Genomic DNA, 17,650 nt, shown 5'->3' on the forward strand with positions numbered 1-17,650 from the left:
ATTGTAGGCTGTGATTATCAGATGGCTTGAGAGGTAGAATTGCATATAATTTTTATTTTCTTCTTAATATCTTTTCCAAAATTTTTACAGTGAACATGGTTGTCTTTTATCATTAAGGGGGAAAATGTTCTTATTTATTCAATAAATACATATCAAGCAACTGCTCTGTGCCACATGAGCAAAACAAAGCAAGAATCGTTTCTGTCCTCATGTAGTTTTTGAGGGAGATGACATTAAACAACTCAGCCAACAAAAAGACACAGGACTACAAATTCCAATGGGGACCAAGAACGATAACTACAGGGTAGCAGGAGAGGGAAAAATGGTAGGGGAAGCCTGATTTAGATGAGGTGGCCAGGGAAGGCCTCTCAGTGGAGAAGATAATTGCACTGAGACCTGCAGGACGAGTGAGTCAGGCAAAACGTGGAGGAAAGGGTTTCAGGCTGTGGGAAAAGAATGTGCAAAGGTCCTGGGGCAGGAGCAAGCTAGGTATACCTGAGAAACTAAAAGAAAGCCAGTGCAACTAAAGAGATTATCAAGAAGTGGTGGGGAATAAGGTTAGAGAGGCAGGCAGGGATGAAACTGCACAGGGCCTCACAGGCCAGGCCAAAAATACGAGCGCTATTCGGTGTGCAATGGTGAGCCATGCTCTTAAGCAGGTGAGTGATGTGATCTGAATTTTGTCACACATTTTTTTTTAAAGAGTTTGAGCCAGAACTACAAAGCTACAGACTCCCAGAGCTTTGGGGGGAAACACAGTGTCTGTTTTGTCATGAGAATTCAAGAGATTCATTCCTGAGCCGTCCAAACTGACCACCCCGAGGAGCCTATATCCCCGCCCAGTGCTGTTCTGGAGAGGAGTGGAGACAGTAAAAAGGAGAGCTGAACATGGAGGGAACTCTCTGACTCACATAGGCTGTCACTTTGCACACTCAGAGCTACTGTCTTTTCTGATTCCCATGAAAGAGAAGGCAGGCAGGGAATTGTGAGCCTATATGACAGACAGAGAAACTGAGGCTCAGAGAAGTTGGGCCATTAATTTATTCATTCAACATTTACTGCACACTGGGTGGAGACTGGGTACAAGATGCATGAGACATGCCCCAGCCCACAAGGATCTCATGGGCTAGTGGAACAAGAAGACAAGAGGCATATCCTAGGTCAAGGCTCTGTTTTCAGGCACATGTGGGCTTGAACCCCAGCCCTGCCACTTTTGTAGAGGAGTAAGAAACTAAACCACTCTGAGCTGGAATTTCTTCATCTCTAAATAGGGATGATGGTGATGCTGCTGGTGCTGCTGCTGCTGCTGATGATGATGGTGGGTTGTTGTGAGGGTGAAAAGACTTATCCAAGTGCTCAGTGGTAGGGGGTTGGTGTTGTGGCTGCAGCCTTCTGACCCAAGTTTCAGCAAGATACCCATGACACATCTCCTCTCTCCATCTTGTGCATCATTAGTTCTCCCCTATGTGAAACCCAGGTTGACTGAGTACAAAGGCAAATGCCACCACAGTGACACCTGCAGCTATATGGAGCCAACCTGCTGCACTTCTGGGAGAGGATGGTCACTGGCAGCAATGTGAACCCAGTGGAGGGAAAAGAGGCAGGAGGCGCTCAGAGGGAGAGTAGAGAAAGCAAAGTGCCCACCAGCCGTTTGCAGCTCTTCGAATAAATGAAAAGCTCCTCTTGGCACTGACTAATTCAACTTTTATTCAGGCAGAGAAACCCCAGGCCTAACACTGGAAATTGACATCTTTGGGATAATTGAATGGAAACGAAACAGTGAAAACAGAGACATCTGCAAACATGTCTTAAAGGAAATAGCCTTTTGAAGCCTCTTTTGCATTTATGACAAGGTTTGTTCACATGCATAGTTTTGGTAGAATGTGTCAAGAAAATTCTACCCTCCCACTGAAAATGAAAGATTCAGAGTGAGGTTAAAAATGTCTCTAAGCCTGCCTTCATGCCTTTATTTTAGTAAAAGCACTGTAAAGTATCCTTTTTTTAAAAAGAAACATAACAAAAAAAAAAAAAATCCCTATTTTATAGTTGCAAACAAGGTGTAAATAGTTGCCAAAATCTAGATATATTGTATTGATAGGGAAATGGTATAAAATCTGAGAAAATGGCGAAAGAAACCTGAGACTAGCTGATGCAATAGTGGATAATGATAATGACAATGATGATGATGACGATGACAATAGTGATTATGGAATACTCACAGATACTAGGCATGGTGCTAATGGCTTGACATATTTCATCTTGCCTAACCCTCATGGAAGGATAAAGATGATATCATCCCCACTTTATGGATGAGAAAACAAAGGCACAGAAAAGTTGGATAATGTACCACATGGTCAACAGGCAGCTGAACCAGGATTCACACCCAGGTCTGTCTGGCCCCAAGGCCTGTGAACAAGACTACCTCCTCCTAAACCACTGGTTCTTCACTTTTTGTAAATCACACGTCTCATTGAGAATCTCATGAAAAGTGTGTCTCTGAGAAGTGAATATTAACACCATATTTTACATGCAACACCAGAGGGTTCAGAAACACAGAGTTTCTACAGGATGCCCCTGTGAACTTCGTTTTTACCAGAGATCTAACACTGATTACACTGACAGACTGAGGTAGGAACGCTGGACATGACCTCCAAGTTCCAGGGCAGTAGATCAACATAAACAAGCATATAAAAAAAATAAAGTTGTGTGTGTGTGTGTGTGTGTGTGTGTGTGTGTAGATCAACATAAACAAGCATATAAAAAAAATAAAGTTGTGTGTGTGTGTGTGTGTGTGTGTGTGTGTGTGTGTGTGTGTGTGACAAAACATACTTACGAAAGGTCACAATCCTAATGTCTCTGTCAACAGGACACTCCGGGCGGAACCTTGGCTATTGTGAACTCTTCACATAGAAGCCATTCATCTGCCTTATCACTGGAAACTGTGATCCAGCCACACCCTGGCCAGTCTTCAAAGGGACCTCCCTTCAAAGAGTCAGCAGGTAAAATCACTTAGGGCTTTAAAACAAGTAGGCCCTTGTGCCCAGCCAGATAAGCCACCCTGTACGACATATTCTACCATGGGAATCCTGGATTAGCGGAATTCAATGGCTATCCCACCTCCTAAGGTTGAGAGAAAGAAGAGATAAAGAACCAGGAGGCCCCAAAGGCCAACTATCTGCCTCCCGGATGCACCTTCCCGACGCACCTTCCCGACCTCTGCAGTTGCGCTCATTCTTTCTCTCATTCCAGAGAACCACTGTAGGCGCCAAAATCAAAGGCAACATCCACCATAGGTGGCACAAACTTCACCCTAAATGATGATTCAATTTCCCTCAAATGGCCAAGAAAAATAAGACAGTTGGGTTTTGTCTTCTACTTATCATGTATAAAACTTTCTCCGAGAAAAGGTCAACTGTCATTAGATGCAGAAGTCTACCCATTTGACATTACTGCACTGCCCAAAATGGGACCTTTGGCAAATGGAACTGGAACAGACGTTCAAGTATGAGAACTGCAGTGGGGTTGGAGACGGCGCTGCAGCTGGGCCAGGCAGTAGACATGCTGAGCCTGCTTGGAGGCCGGAACCCAGCCCAACCCCAGATGCACGTAGCTGAGCAGGCACGAAGCACCCCCTCAGTCAAAATAAGCTCCCTCTCCCAGACTCTTGCTTTGTAAGCTGTGATTACTACACCAGACAGCATGACAGTACCTACAGGACAAAATCACAAATCTTCCAGGGGTAGGAACCTACTACCTGACTGAGCCTTCTCCTGAAAGAGAGGAAAAGCCTGGGGCCCAGAGGATAGGCTCTAGAATTTGGGGATTCATTAAATGAGATATCAGGTGTGAAGGACCCTGGCCTAGAGACTGCAAATTCTTGAATACAAATGAGAACCACAGTGAGCTACTGACCTCATTCAGCTCTCTTCAGCTCTCATTCCAGGGGCAACTAGGCAAAGGAAAAGATGCTGAGCAAATTATGTAACTGGCATATTAAAACCCTCTACCCTCCAATCAACCCAAAAACAAAATCCTAACTCTACCACAGGGTATCACTACAGATGTGTCTGCTCACAGGTAACAGAAACAGGTTCATATTTACTGTCTCACCTCAAAGGTGTTCAGAGCAGGGCAGCTCCATGTGTGGTACCATGTTTGGATCAACATCATCATTTTATATGCAGTAAGAGGACCTGAGTTCAAATCCTAGTTTGACTCCAGACTCCATGATGTCCTGGGGCATGTGACCTCTTCTCTAAAACTCACCTGCAAAATGAGAGTGTGCAATGGACTAGATGACCACCTGCAGAGGCCTTCTAAAACAAATTCCTAGGACCGGCCCATGGCCCACTTGGGAGAGTGTGGTACTGATAACATCAAGGCCACGGGTTAAGATCCCCTTACCGGTCATCTTTTAAAATAAATAAATAAAATAAAATAAAACAAATTCCTGAACCTCAGCCCTTACTTATTAAATCCATATGTAAGAGTTGGGGAGGGGAGGATCCAAGAATTAAAAATTTTAACAACCCTACCCAGGTGATAATGATGTCTATAGAGATGTCCAGGTTTTTCTGAACTCAGAAATGCTGGGAATAAAGGGCAGGGCCAGGCCCATGGCTGCCATGAAGACTCTCCAGAGAACCTTCCGAATGCTCCACCTCAGCCCAGTCAGTGCAGCTCCCAGAACCAGCTTCCTTTCCCTCAGAGCCTGATCCATGAGCATTCATTCATCCCTGGGATGGGCCAGGGGGTGTCAGTCTTTCCTACTGGAACACCAGCTCCACTGGTGCTAGAACCATGTCTGTGGTATGCACTGTTCTACCACCATCCAGAAACAGTGCCCAGCACAATGCATATTTGTGAAAATAAAGGAATGAACAAGATCACAGAGGTCCTTTACTGTGGGACTCTTCAGAGCCCTCAATAAGCTAAAACACTCAGAAAATCTGAGAGAGTCTCACTGTGCTGCCCCTGTCCAACCCAGTCAGGCCCAGAGCCCTCTATCATGCAGCAGCAGCTGGGACAAGTATGTCAAAGGGAACAGGGACTGCCCAGAGCAGGGAATGAGAGAGGCAGTAATACTAGATGAATGCAGGAGAATTTCAGGTATTGGGAGGGCTGTTTAAACCCCATAGACAGGGACTACCTAATCTAGTTACAGGCAGACTTGAACTGAATTCATTACCCAGACTCATCTGTTACATATTTATAAGAAAAATGCTTAACATCACTAATCATCAGGGAAATGCAAATCAAAACCACAGGAGATATCACCTCACCCCAGTTAAAATGGCTATTATCAAAAAGATATAAAATAACAAATGCTGGTGAGGATTCAAAGAAAGAGGAACTCTTACACTCTGTTGTTAGAAATATAAATTAGTACAGCCACATGGAAAACAGTAAGAATGTTCCTCAAAAATTTTTTAAAAACTATCATGTGATCCAGCAACTCCACTACTGAGTTTGTTTCCAAGGAAATTGAAATTAGTGTGTCGAAGAGACATCTGCACTCCCATGGTATTTGCAGCACTATTTACAACAGCCAAGAGAAGAAATCATCCTAAATGTCAATCAACAGATGAATGGATAAAGAAAATGTGGTAAATGTACACAATTGAATACTATTCGGATTTTTTCTTCTTTTTTTTTTGCAGTTTTTATGGTTTTATTTAAACACAAACAAAATGTGGACATGAGCTGTCTATTCATTTTCTTCACTGCGTAGCCTGGTATTGGGATTGGTGACTATGATGGCCAGCTGGGCTCTTTTTCTAAGATGGCTTTGCAGTTCTTGAAGGAAACACTGTGAACAATCTCTGCACATTAAGATTTGTTGCACATTAGCAGCACTTCCAGCTCCTTGATGTTGTGAATCAGGAACTTCTGGAAGCCACTAGGCAGCATGTGCTTTGTTTTCTTGTTGCTCCCATAACCAATGTTTGGCATCAAGATCTGGCCCTTAAATCTTCTCCACACCTTGTTGTCAATACCTCTGGGTTTCCGCCAGTTACACTTAATTTTGACATTTCAGTCTGACTGCTGCTGGATGAACTTCTTGGTCCTCTTTTTGATGATCTTGAGCTTCATGAGGGATTGAGGGTGGCCATGTTGCTGAGTAGGATATGGCTGCCAGCTCCACAGGCAGCATGAGGAAGAGAGAGGGAAAGGTGGTACGTGAAAGCTGATGGGCCAGAAAGTTTCATATTATGTTTTAATTCCACTTTTTTTCATAAAGTTTTTGAAGTACCCTGTATACTAATCCCTTAAGTCATGTACAAAACAAAAAGTGGAGTTACAAACCATTGTTATGATAGTACAAGCTTTTATAATTGCCCATGTATTTACCTTTACTGAGATTTTTATTTCTTCATATATCTTTGAGTTACTGTCTAGTGATCTTTCGTTTCAACCTGCAGAAGTCCCTTTAGCATTTCTCACAGGGCAGGTCTAGTGGTAACAATCTCCTTTCGTTTATCTGGAGATATCTTGATTTCCCCCTCACTTTTGAAGGACAGTTTTGCCAGATATAGTATTTTCTGGTAGACAGTTGGGGGTTTTTTTATTAGTGCTTTTAATATATCAGCCAACTGCCTTCTGGTCTACAAAGTTTCTCATGAGAAATCTGCTGATAATCTTATTGAAGATCCCTTGTATGTGAAAAGTTGTTTCTCTCTTACTGCTTTTACTTTTTTGTTCACTTTTTTAAATTTTAAAATATTTATTTGAAAAATAAATCTTTCTGTTCTGTGGCCTCAAAATTTTCCATTGTCCTACCTTCAGAATCACTGATTCTTTCTTTTGCCTACTCAAATCTGCTTTCAAATCCCTCTATTGAATTTTTTATTTCAGTTTTTGTACTTTTCAACACCAGAATGTCTTCTGGGTTTCTTGTTTTCTAACTCTTTACTGATATTTCCATTTGGTTCAGATATCATTTTCTTGACTTTATGCATTTTCCTTTAGTTCTTTGGGCATCTTAAAGACATTTTAAAGTCTGTCTAGTATATCTGTCATGAGATCTTTTTCAGGGATAGTTTCTGTTGATTATTTTTTTCCTTTGAATTGGCCATACATTCCTATTTCTTGGAATGCCTTGTGATTTTCCTGTTGAAAACTGGACATTTGAAGGCCAGCCCATGGCTCACTAGGGAGAGTGCAGTGCTGATAACACAAAGGCCGCGGGTTCGGATCCTATATAGGGATGGCCAGTTGGCTCACTGGCTGAGCATGGTGCTGACAACACCAAGCCAAGCGTTAAGATCCCCTTACCGGTCATCTTAAAAAAACACACACACAAAAAAACTGGACGTTTGAAGCTGATAATGTAACTCTGGAAATCAGATTCTCCCCTTCACCAGGGTTTGCTATTTTTTGGTATTGTTTTGTTTATGCTTTTGCTTTTTTGGTTATGTGCTGTCTCTTTCCCAAGGATCAGCCTGAGATATAAAGTCAGTCTTCTAAGATCTTTTCTGAGCCTATCCCTGGGCATGAACAGTCACTTTCTAATTTCCCCCAAGTATGCAGTTTGTCTTGAATATACTATCTGGCTCCCAAAATGAGAAAAGGAAAAATGAAGGGAAGAGGGGAAAATGCCAGCCCTTTAAATTCCTTGGAAATCACTTCAGTTGTAGAAGGAGGGGCTTGCACCCCTCAGGGGAGGTAAAACAATGGCTACCCGCCTATTTGTCTGCACGTCTGTGATCAGAATCAGCAAAGAGTCATCAGAGAACAGATCCCCAAACTTTGGGAGACAGGTTCCTTTTTTCCCACCCTGCCTCCCACAACCTGTTTTCTGCCTTCTCTAGGAGCACATGCACAGTGGCCTGCCACAATGGCTGAAGGTTGGGAAATGGGTAGCTGCTGCTACTCTGCTCAGAGATAAAATTGACTGAAATTAACCCATTTACCATCTAAGTAATTCATCAGGAAGAAAAAAAAATCTTAAATATGTATGTGCCTGTTGACAGAGCCGCAAAATACATAAAAGAAAAATTGACAGAATTAAAGCAAAGAATAGGAAATTCCACAATATACTAGTTTGAGTCTAATCTCAGCAGCTAAGAGAACGAGACAAAAAAAATCAGTGAACACGTAAAAGCTTGAAAAACTCTATCAACTTCCAAATCATGAAACACAATAACCAACAACTGCAGAATACTCATGTTTTTATTAATTTTATTTTCATTTAAATTATTAAAATAATATAAGTTTTTATTTAAATACAGTAAAATATACTCTTTTTGGTGTAGAGTTCCATAAGCTTTGACAAACACAGTTGTATGACCATATGCACAACAAAGATATACAATATGAGGTATTGTATTCAAAAAGTTTGTGGAAAAATGGAATTAAGAGATAATACAAATTTTTCCATGAACTTTTTGAAGACCCCTCATAGTTCCATCAGCCCCCAAAATTCCTTCCTACTGACTCTTGTTAACCCCTTTGCCTTGGAAACTCTGGAAACACTGTCAACCACCAATCTGTTTTCCATCCTAATAGTCTAACCTTTTCCAGAATGTCACATAAAAGGAAGCATACAGAATGTAGTCCTTTGAGTTTAGCTTCTTTCTTCACATAACGTATTTGAGATTCATTCATGTTTTAGTTTGTATCAACACTTCATTCCACTTTATTGCCAAATAGTAATCCCTTGTATAAATGTACCACTGTTTGTCTGTCCCTTCATCACCTGAAGGGTATTTGTTTTGTTTACAGTTTTTGGCAATTATGACAATGGTTGTTAAAGAAATTGAACTAATTTTTGTGTCAATGTAAGTTTCCATTCATCCTGGGTAAATATCTAAAAATGAGGTTGCTGGTCATATGATAAGTGCATGTTCACTATATTTTTTAAACTTTCAAACTGTTTCCAAATGGCTATGCCATTTTGCACTCTAACCAGCAACTTATGAGAATTCCAGATGATCTGCTTCCTCACCAGAACTCAGTATTGTCAGTACTTTTTACTTAGCCATTCCAGTAAGTATGTACTGATATTTCATTATGAGTTTAATTTGCATTTCCCTAATAATTATTAAGGTTGAGCATCTTTTCAGGTGCTTATATGCCATCCACATATCTTCTTTGGTGATATGTCTGTTGAAAACATTTGTCCATTTTTTATTGGGCTTTTCCTTATTGTTGAATATTGAGAGTCCTTTACATATTCCTGATAGAAGTCCTATTTCAGATTTGAGACTTGCAAATATTCTCTTCCAATCGGTGGCTTATTTTATCATTCTTTTGCAGAACAAATTTTCTATTATTTATTTATTTATTTGTGGCTGTTTGTATGTGAATCTGAACAAAGTTTTGATTTTGATGAGGTTCAACTTATTTTTTCTCTCTTGGTGCCATTTGCCTAAGAACTACTTGCCTAAGGCAAAGTCACAAGCATTTTCTCCTACATAATCTTCAGTAAGTTTCACAGTTTTATGTTTGACATTTATGTCTGTGATCCATTTTGAGTTAATTTTTGTATGAAATGTGAGATGTAAGTTGAGGTTCATTTTTTTGCATATGAATGTCCAATTTTCTCAGCACCGTTTGTTCCAAACATTTTTTTCTCTCCATTGAATTGTCTTTTCATCTTTGTCAAGAATTTATTGACCATAATTGTTGCATCTATCTTAGGACTCTTTTCTGTTCTTTTGTTCTATTTGCTTACGGTGACACCAATACAATACTGTTTTCATTATGGTAGCTTTACAGAAAGACTTGAATTAAGGTAATGTGAGGGCCCCAACTTTGTTCTTTTTTTTTTTCATAACGAGTTTGGTTATTCTAGTCCCTTTGCCTCTTTTTTTTTTTTTTTTTTTTTGGTAGCTAGCCAGTATGGTGATCGAACCCTTGGCTTTGGTGTTATAACACCACACTCTAATCAACTGAGCTAACCAGCCATCCTGCCTTTAATATTAGTTACAGAACTAGTTTGTCAATTTTTAAGAAAAAGGTCTGCTGAGATTTTTCTTGAGATTTCCTTTCATCTATAGATCAATTTAGAAAGAACGAACATTTTAACATAAATCTTCTAACCCATGCACACTGTTGTGTCTCTCCATTTTTTAGGTCTTCTTTGATTTATCAATTCTTTGTAGTTTTTGACATACAGATCGTGCACAGATTTTGAGATTTATATTAAGTAGTTCATCTTTTGTACTATTTTTATTTCAATATCCAATTTTCCATTGCTAGTACAAAAAAGTAAAATTGATTTTTGTTTATTGCACTTGTGTCCTGTGACCTTAAAAAACTCACTTTTAGGAGCATTTATGCAGATTAATTGGGATTAAACACATAGACAACCATATAAGTTAAAAGTAAAGACAGTTTTATTTCTTCCTTTCCAATTAGCATGCCTTTTTATTCCTTTTTCTTGCCTTCTTGCACTGGCTAGGACTTCTTCCAGTATGATACTGAATAGGAATGGTGAAAACATACCACCTTGTCCTGACCTCAGTTTTGGAGACAGCATTCACTCTTAAAATGTAAAGTATGATGTCACTATAGATTTTAGTAAATGACCTTTGTTAGGCTAAAAACATTCCCTTCTGTACCTGGTAAGCTAAGAGTTTTTAATCAGAAGGGAATGTTGGATTTTATCAGGTAGTTTTTCTGCACTTAGATGAAGAACAGAGATGATCATATAGGTTTTTCTTCTTTAGTCTACTGACTTGATTAATTACATTGATCTATTTTCAAATGCTCAACTAACTTTGTGTTCTCATGACAAACTTTATTTGCCCATAATGTACTATCCATTGATATATTACTGAATTTGATTAGCTAACATGTTGTTGGGATATTTGCTTCTATATACATAAGCAACATTGGTCCATAGCTTCCTCATATCATAATGTCTACCTGGTTTTGGTATCAGAGTGATGCTGACCTGAAAAACTGATTTGTCTATTTCTCCTTTCATTTGTTAGTTTTTTCTTCATGTATTCTGAAGATCTAATCTTAGATGCAAATACATTTAAGATTGTTATGGCTTATTGATGAATTGACCCTTTTATTATAGCATAATGTCCCTCTTGATCCCTGATATGTCTTTTTCTAAAGTTTACTTGGTTTGATACTAATACAGCTAATATGCTCTCTCACACACACACACACACACACACACACACACACACACACACACACACACACACACTCGTGCACGTTATCATTAGAATTTCTCTTCTTAATCACTCTTATACATGCACATAGTTTAATGTGCCACAGGTGTTTTCTACATCTGGTGCACACCTGTCATTCTGAAATCTCTGTTAACTGCCATGTGTTAGATGACCTACTCTTGTATGCCATGGCTTAGTTCTCTCAGTTTACTACCTTTGTCACCGAAGAACGTCCTGCAGTTGCATCCAGGACAAGGGTGAATGGAAGGTAAATTTTGAGGCCCTTAACAATTTCAACGGAAGTAGAATATTACTTTGGAGATCACTTTCAGTCAGCATTTTAAGTTATTGTTTCACTGACTTCTAAATTTCAGGGTTGATGTTAAGAAGTCCAAAGTCACTCTGATCCTAGTCTAGTCTTTATATTTAACTCCCATACTAACCATTTTTGTTGCTCTTCCTCCATTCCTGAAATTTCAAGTTTCCCTTTGGTACCATTCCCCTTCCTTTAGCATTCCTTTTAGTGCAGGTCTGTTAGCAACAAATTCTTCGTTACATTTTTTTCCTTCAGCACTTTAAACATATTGTTCTGCTATGGTTTCTCATAGGAGATCTAGAGTCATTCAAATCATTCTTTCACTTTAAGTAATGTGTTATTTTTCTATGGCTGTTTCAAAGATTTTTTTTTCTTTATCTTTAATTTTCAGCAATTTGTTTAAGACATGTTTGGCCTTTTCCTTGAGACTATCCTGTTTGAGGTTTGTTAGATTCTTAAACCTCTACATTTATGTCTTTCACTAAATTTGGTGTCTTTATTCTTTTTTTTTTTTTCCTCCCTAACCTCTTCTATCTTCCTTCTCCTTCTGGAACTCCAATTAATCATATGTTAACCCTTTTGACATAGTGCCTCAAGAGACTGTTCATTTTTTTTTCAATCATTATTCACTCTGTTCTTGAGACTGAATTTCAGTGATTATTTTCAATTCACCATCTCTTTCTTCTGTCATAAACATCTCTATGGAGCCTATCCAGTGAATCTTGCTAGTATACAAATTGTGCTTGCAGTTCGAAAATTTCCATTTGGTTCTTTTTTATACTTTCTATTTCCCTGCTGAGAACTTCTATCTTTCCATTCATTTCCAGAGTGTTACCTTCACCTCATGAAACATGACTATAAGAGATCCTTTAGTCTTCGTCTTATAATTCCAGCATCTGTGTCTTCTTGGGGTTGACATTTGTTGTTTGCCGTTTATCTAGAGACTTAGTCCCATTATCCTGATTCTTTGTATGCCAAGTAATCCTCAATTTCATCTTTAGCATTTTGAATATTCTCTTGGAGCAGCAGCCTCTTTCTCAACCAAACACTACTATACGACTTGGCAAATGATAAAAAAAAAAAAAAAAAAAAAAATGAAGAAGAAGAAGAAAAAATTTCTTCAATGTGAATTATCCCCACACTCTCCAGCTCAAAGAGGGTCCATTTATCCAGTTCTCAAGCCAGAACAAAGAGGGATCTGGAGGAGATTTTGCAGTCCAGTGCATGCACATTTCTATCACAGGGCTGCCGTTGAGTTAAAGATGGAAAATTAAAAAACTAATAAATAGGACATTCATGTCTGGAAAATTTTACCTCTTTCCCCTATCTACTTAAGACTGTTTACTTCCAGATCTATTAGCAGTTTCTTTTCATATTCTGTTCAGAGTTTAAATCGTGAATAGAGGGCAACATAGCAAGTAGTTGGCTTAAATCATCTTGGCTCACCACACAGTACCTTTGTCAAGATAGACTATATGCTGTGACATAAAACAACACTCAACAAATGTAAAAAGATTAAATTAAACACAATATGTTCCTTGAACACAACTGTATCTAATTAAGACTCAATAACAAAAATCAATTTAAAATGGCATGTGAGGGGCTGGCCAGTGAGCTCAGTTGGCTAGAGCATGGCGTTGATAACACCAAAGTCCAGGGTTCAATCCCTATATGGGCAGCCAGCAAAAAAAATGCACACAAGTAATTCTAAATTAAACAACAAGCTTCTAAATAACTCAAAGGACAATGAAAGCACAAGGGAAATTAGAAATGTTTATAAATGAGTAATAATGAAACCACAACATATCAGGGATGTAGGTTTGTCAAGTGTACAGTCTCCACCTTACCTTCATTCTGCTCCTCATCCCTCCTTCACTACACCAACTCCTAGGAGCCCAGGAGAGAAAACTAGGGGAGGTTACCTCATTCGCAGCAGAACTGGGGCTGGAAAACACTAAATCCAGTGCCATGAAGGAAACAATAACTGAGACAAAAATGAAGACAGAGAAACCACTGTAAACAGACTTGGTCTGGCTTACTGTGACATCTTCACGTAGGGGCGATTGAGGGCTGACACCGGCCCAGCCTCCTGTGGGACTAAGCGGAGTCAAGCCTTGGCCAGCCTTGAAAGGGCCCTCCCTTCAAAAATCAGCAGGTCAGATCACTTAGGGCTTTGGAACAGGCAGGCCCTTGTGCCCCAGCTGATAAGCCACCCTGCACAACACCTCTACGATGCAGATCCTGGATTAACAGAATTCAGTAGCTGACCCCACCTCCTAAGGTTGAAAGAGACAGAGACAAAGGAACCAGGAGCCCACAAAGGCCATCAGAGCCTGCCTCCCGGATATGCCCCTTCCCAACCTCTGCAGTTGGGATCATTCTTTCTCTCATTCCAGAGAACCATTGTAGGCACCAAAATCAAGGGACGCACCCACGACAGGTGGCACAAATTTCACCTAAAAGATGATTCAATTTCCCTCAAGTGGCCAAGAAAAATAATACCCCCCCAAAATAAGACTGTTGGGTTTTGTCTTCTACTTATCATCATGTATAAAACTCTAAGTTCTGCCCTCCAAGAAAAGGTCAACTGTCATTTGATGCAGAGGTCTACCCATTTGACATTTCTGCACTGCCCAAAATGAGACCTTGGACAAATGGAACTGGAGTGGAGATTCAAGTATGAGAACCACAGTGAGGCTGGAGAGGGCCCTGCAGCTGGGCCAGGCAGCAGACATGCTGAGCCTACTTGGAGGCCAGAACCCAGCCCAAGCCCAGCCTGCACGTAGCTGAAGCAGGCACAAAGCACCCCCTCAGTCAAAATCAACTCTCCGCCCAGACTCTCGCTTTGTAGGCTGTGATTACTACACCAGACATCATGACAGTATCTACAAGACAAAATCACAAATCTTCCAGGGGTAGGAACCTACTACATGACTGAGCCTTCTCCTGAAAGAGAGGAAAAGCCTGGGGCCCAGAGGATAGGCTCTAGAATTTGGGGATTCATTAAATGAGATATCAGGTGTGAAGGACCCTGGCCTAGAGACTGCAAATTCTTGAATACAAATGAGAACCACAGCAGGCTACTGACCCTATTCAGCTTTCATTCCAGGGGCAACTAGGCAAAGGAAAAGATGCTGAGCAAATTATGTAACTGGCATGATTAAAACCCTCCACCCTCCAACCACCCCGAAAACAAAATCCAAACTCTACCACTGAGGGTGCATCTGCTCACAGGCAACAGAAACAGGCTCATATATACTGCCTCACCTCGAAGGTGTTCAGAGCAGGGCAGCTCCATGTGTGGTACCATGTTTGGATCAACACCATCATTTTATATCCAGTAAGAGGACCTGAGTTCAAATCCTAGTTTGACTCCAGACTCCATTGTGTCCTGGGGCATGTGACCTCTTCTCTAGAACTCACCTGCAAAATAAGAGTGTGCAGTAGACTAGACAACCACCTACAGAGGCCTTCTAAAACAAATTCCTGAACCTCAGCCCTTACTTATTAAATCCATATATAAGATTTGGGGAGGGGAGGATCCAAGAATTAAATTTTTTAACAACCCCACCCAGGTGATAATGATGTCTATAGAGATATCTAGGTTTTTCTGAACTCAGAAATGCTGGGAATAAAGGGCAGGGCCTGGCTCATGGCTGCCATGAAAACTCTCCAGAGAACCTTCCGGATGCTCCACCTAAGCCCAGTCAGTGCAGCTCCCAGAACCAGCTTCCTTTCCCTCACAGCCTGACCCATGAGCATTTGTTCATCTCTGGGATGGGCCAGGGGGTGTCAGTCTCTCCTGCTGTACTATCAGCTCCACTGGCGCTGGAGCCATGTCTGTGATATGCACTGTTCTACCGCCATCCAGAAATAGTGCCTGGTGCAATATGTATTTGTGGAAATAAAGAGATGAACAAGATCACAGAGGTCCTTTACTGTGGGACTCTTCAGAGCCCTCAATAAGCTAAAATGCTCAGAGAATCTCTGGGAGAGTCTCACTGTGCTGTCCCTGCCCAGCCCAGTCAGGCCCAGAGCCCTCTATCATGAAGCAGCAGCTGGGACAAGTATGTCACAGGAACAGGGACTGCCCAGTGCAGGTAATGGGAGAGGTGGCTAGTACTAGATGAGTGCAGGAAAATTTCAGGTATTGTGGGGGCTGATTAAACCCCATAGACAGGAACAACCTAATCTAGTTACTTCAGACAGACTTGAACTGAATTCATTACCCAGACTTCTTTATTATGTATTTACTTTCTATCAACTTCTACACTAAGCTATTTATCTGTTTCTTCTAATCTTTCCAGCAACCTATTCCTAGGGGAGTTGAATGCCCCAAACTCAAGAAGGCCCACCCACCACAGGGCCTGTGAACACTTTTCGCTCTACCTGGGATATTTTCCTGCAGGCCGATCACACATCACCTAAATAATGCCTGCTCGTCCTTCATGCATTAGCTCTCACATCACCTCCTAAGGGAAGCCCTCCTAGATCTCCTTAGTTCTTACAGCACTGAGCTCCTCTCCCTCAGAATACACCCTTCTTCACTAGCCCCTCAAAAATAATGATGTACACTGAATTACTTCACTAATGTCTGTCCCGCTCAGAAAACTGGAAGCTCTCAGCAACCAAAGACTGAGTTGGGTCCTGCCAATTGCCGTGTCCACAGCACCTGGCACATCTGTAGAAGAAATAAATGAATGAGGGCAATGAAAGCTCAGAGAGGTTAAGTGACTGCCAAACATCACACAGCCAATAAGTGGCCCAATCAGAACCTGAACCCAGAACTTCCTGACTCTTATGTCCAAGCTTGGCCTGCTCAGCCACTTGTGCGCTGAAGGAAGGGGTTGCTCACTCAGTGTTGAGTGCCATCTACGCCCAGGGCACTGCACAGGCACCATAAGTGTATTGCACAGGATTGGTACTCGCCAGCCCTGCAAACTCCTCTTCTCTGCCACTCACCCAGCATTCTTATGGCTCCAGGCAGCAGGCCTATGTGGGTTTAAAATGAGGGGACAGATACCTGGCCTGCTTGCCCGTTCCCAAGAAGCTTGTAAGTATTCTGTACATCTTACAGGAAGACACTGACAAATGTCATAACATGGAGCAGGTGCTGATCTTGGAAGGCAGCCTGTATCACGCCCCCCTTATCAGCACACTTGGATCACCTCCCTTCTTGTCTGACAACTTTTCTGAGACACATCGGTCTATAAAAATGGGATGTAGCTTTGTCATCAACAGTTCAGAGGCAAGAGCAGGAGGAGAGGCAGCTTTTAAAACTTTGACACATCAACACTGGGCAAGGTAAGAACTTGCTGCATTGAATGTGCAAAGAGAAGGTTGAAACTCTGAGGTGGGAACAAGCATAGGACAGTTCATCTAAGGACCGATAACTAGGGTTATGGGTTTAGAATCACTTTAGCAATGTCCCTCCTCTACACCGCACCCTGCCTAGCACAGGGTAGGTGGTTAAGAATTGTCTCTTATGCAATTGCTTTTAAGAGAATGGGAAATTTATCACTGGGATTCCCAAAGGGTTCCACTCAAGTCAACGTCTATCAATATTGCCATCAACTACATCACAGATGCAGGATTTTTGTTTCCCTTAAAGCATGCTTAGATGTCATGTGAGACACGTGGGTCAAATTTCTCGCAGATGAGGGTAAAATGGGAAAATTGATGAAAATGTGATGTGTTTTTCTTCATAAAGGCTAATGTATTCAAGGTGAAGGATTGTCATTGGCTTCAGATTGTGCCCTTCTCTATATTTCTGCCATAACAGCTCTTTTTATGGTGTTGGCAAGAGGCAGATGGCTTGCTTTTGTTACTGCCTGTGCAAGGCGACAGCACAATCCACAACCCAGTTTTACAAAACTTAACTAGTTAAGGCAAACAGTGAGACACTCCAGACAGAGGCAACTTAGAGAATCATGGTAAGAGGAATGTGAGGGTTGGAGATGGGAAGTGATCTCTGAAAGTCACCAGCACAATTCAGACTCAGATGGGGTTTCTTGAGTGGATGTGGACCCAGCTCTTGGCCTCCTCGCTGAGGCTCAGGATCCTCAGCTGGAAATCATACCTAGATTTGCGGGGAGGATTATATAAGAGGTACAGATAAAGCACTCAGCATAATGACCAGTACATACGTATTTAGGGCTCACTGAGCAGATATTTATGGACACGTCCCAGAAAAAGAGGTAAA

General features: G+C 41.1%; 1 pseudogene; it reads right to left on the minus strand.

Moving 5' to 3' along the window:
• Positions 1-5,707: 5,707 nt before the first annotated feature.
• Positions 5,708-13,301, minus strand: LOC134373093 (large ribosomal subunit protein eL32-like; annotated as a pseudogene).
• Between the last annotated feature and the right edge of the window lie 4,349 nt (positions 13,302-17,650).

Source organism: Cynocephalus volans, chromosome 1 (genome assembly GCF_027409185.1).
Source record: "Cynocephalus volans isolate mCynVol1 chromosome 1, mCynVol1.pri, whole genome shotgun sequence".
NCBI classification, from domain to species: Eukaryota; Metazoa; Chordata; class Mammalia; order Dermoptera; family Cynocephalidae; genus Cynocephalus; species Cynocephalus volans.